The sequence below is a fragment of the Egretta garzetta genome, unplaced genomic scaffold, assembly GCF_000687185.1.
Source record: "Egretta garzetta isolate BGI_Z169 unplaced genomic scaffold, ASM68718v1 scaffold94, whole genome shotgun sequence".
Classification (NCBI taxonomy): domain Eukaryota; kingdom Metazoa; phylum Chordata; class Aves; order Pelecaniformes; family Ardeidae; genus Egretta; species Egretta garzetta.
The window spans coordinates 4,120,546-4,123,656 of record NW_009259683.1 but is presented as its reverse complement, the minus strand read 5'-3'; positions in this window follow the sequence as shown (position 1 = coordinate 4,123,656).

The window sequence follows — 3,111 nt, the reverse complement described above, 5'->3', positions numbered from 1 at the left end:
CCTTTAGGAAGAAAGAATGCCAACCATTTCCCATTAAATCTTCTCCTTACACTAGACACAGTTATATTTAACTCCCGTGCTGGATCAGTTGCCCCTGTTGTGGACATTAGCTGCTAAAACTGGGGCATGGGGGATTCTGGTTTTGCTAACAGAAGCAAAAAGGCACTTTGGATAATAATAATGATGAGAAGGAGAGGGAGAAATTATAAACTGGGCTATAAACAGCATCCTTGGGTGCAGGCAACCAGACACCGACGTCGAGATGGATAAAATCCCTGACTGATCATCTGCTCCAGGTCACTAATTGCCTTAATAAGAGAGATGAGCGGTGACCTAACATCTGCTTATCACTGGTAGTTACGAGCATTGCATTCATTTACAGAGCGCAGCTCAGGCTGTGGGATGCCACCAAAGGCTTCGCAAACCACAGCCCGGGTTATTATTTAGGATTTAAGTGAAAACGACAGGATCACTGACGGTGCCAGACACTGTAGGACCGCAACGAGTTTGCTGACAGGGTGTAACAGGTGGAAGAAACAATACGTGTGCCACGATGGGGTGAGTGAAACTCTATCGGCTCCGGGGGTGGTGACGGTCAACACGCTACACAGCACTGTGGGAAGAAAACAAACCCCCGATTCTCCAAAGAGCAGCGCGTGCCCTTGTTACCTGTACAAAAGCTTGGTGTTTCTGTGCCTTATTCCAGCTGGCAGGGCTTTGCAAATAAATTTCCGTCCTCAAAATAACTAGCACAGGGATCCTCCTTTCTGCCTGGGACCCAGCAGGGGTTTCCATGAGGAGCAGAGGTACTTCTTCAGCATGAAACCCATCATTACCTCCTCTCTTCCCAATGGAGATGGTTTTCTTTGCCCACCATTTATTGTTACTCCCCACACAAACATGGAAATCTTTTGGATCAATTACAGAACTGATTTTTTTTTTTTTTTTCATTGGAGAAAAGTACTCATTGACAGAGATGATAAGTCCCCCTGGGCGTCAACTCCTACCGAGTACACCACAAAAGGGCAAAGTGATGAATTTCCACAATTCTAGTTAAACAGCCTTTGCTGTTGCTTTCAAGACATTGCAAACACATGAACAAAAGCTTTCTAAATGTAATGGTTTGATAGGAACAAGCATATCTGCCTTATATATTTCTTTCCTTAAAGGTCATGCTTAATACAACCACGATGCTTTCTAAAAATCTCTTTCCAGTACTCCAACACTTTGGATAACTGCATTTATTTTTTAATTTAATCTACCTTATTCCACTGTCTATTACTTTGTCTGTATTTGGCTATTTTTAGTGAAGATGGTAGTTTGGCCTCTTTCTTCTTTGACCAAGATGACTATAGGTTAAGTAAGTGCCATTAGTTCTCTCAGCATGCTGCACCTCAGAGGGAAAGGTATAGATCCTGCAGAGTTTATCGTGACAAGCCCTAAGTATGCAAGACAAATGCCCCATTGCCTTATTATAAGGGTAGGCAGTGAACAATCCCCACACTGGAAGCCTGCATGGATGCTGGAAAAAAATTGCTCAAAAGTTAAAATGTCAAGATTTTATCAAAAGATTCACCCCTGGAAATGTTTGATCTACTCAGTAGTTAAGTGAAAGCAACAACTGAGTAATTTCAAATCCTCCTGAAATCCTCCTGCACTCATTTAGCAATAGAAAAATTGGTAGAAATTTGTAGTACAAAATAGGCTCTGTTTGATAAGGAAATTAATTAATCCAATAATACTGCAAAGAACCAGGACCACACAGTTAGGAGACGTATCTTTCCCCTCCTCCCTCACCCCCTTACCAATTTCAGTTCTTGCTTCTTTGGCCTAGAACAGAAACGTACATTTGGGTAAAAACGCAGCAACATCTTGCTTGAAAAGTATTGCAAGGAATTCTACCACAAACCACATCCACCCTTCCGACCTCCTCTAAAGATAGGAACAAAGAATATACCCTTCCCTCACAAGTGAGTGCGCTATATTGGAGGTGGCCAGAAGTGACACAGGACGCCAGGGCTGCCTCCAAGTTAAAAAAAAAAAAAAAAAAAAAAAGTTAGCTTTGCAGTCAATTCTTAAGTAGAGATTTTTAATCCACTTTTTTTCAGTGGACAACCCTGATTAAAAACGGATGTTTTGTCAGCATTCTCCTTTCTTTTGACTTAGCATCTCCATCACTCTTAAGTCTGAGCCTGTTCGACCTGAACCGGCTCTTGGCCACCGGGAGAAGAAAGCTCTGCAGGCAAACACCCTGCTGTGGAAAACACGGCATCTTCCACACAGGACTCAAAGGAGATGTTTGGACTTACATTTGGAGAGACCTCTTCATCATGATGTAGCGGTAGTTCATCGGCTCATTAGTTTTTAGTGGGATCACCATGAGGTCAACACAGAGGAGAGCTCTCACTACAAGGCAGCAAGCCAGGCCGTGTCAAGGTGCAAGCACTCATTTTTCTTTCCTCTAATTCTAAGGCACTGGCCAGCTAAACCTGCTGGCAAGGTTGCTAATGGTTTCAGTGGGAGAAGAATGAAGTCCGTTTGAAATAAAATTGGAAAATAGCTGTGGGCTTTTTGCTTTTGCCTTAGTCAGGTGACAGTGTGCAAGACTGACACATCATGCTCCGCCCTAGATGACAAGGATGTACACCTGGTTACACAGCTTGTTGCTGAGCTCCATGGCATCGGCACAGGTGATAGAGATGATCCCAAGGAGGGGAAGCCTCACGCAGCAGAGCGAGTCCTACATGGTGCAAGAAACTTGACAGACGTCTGCGTTCCAGGCCTCTGAGCCATCTATCATCTGTGAACTTTCTCAGCCAGGCAGCTCATTCCTCCAGCTGTTCCCGTGGGTCCATGAAGCCACTGGAAAGCTTCTGCTCTCTTTAGAGAGCTCTGCACCAGGGAGCTAAGGCCCATGCTCTGAGATGAAAGATCAGTCCTCGTCTCTATCATCCAAATAGCAATTAATAACAAAGGAATTTTTTTCTTCCTTCTGTAGTCACTGCAGCTGCTGTTGCTGGTGTGGTGAAAACCCACATTAATATGACTTCATGGTGCAACCACCGGAGAAGATCCCATAAAAATTTGGGAATAAAAAGATTTTTTTTAAAA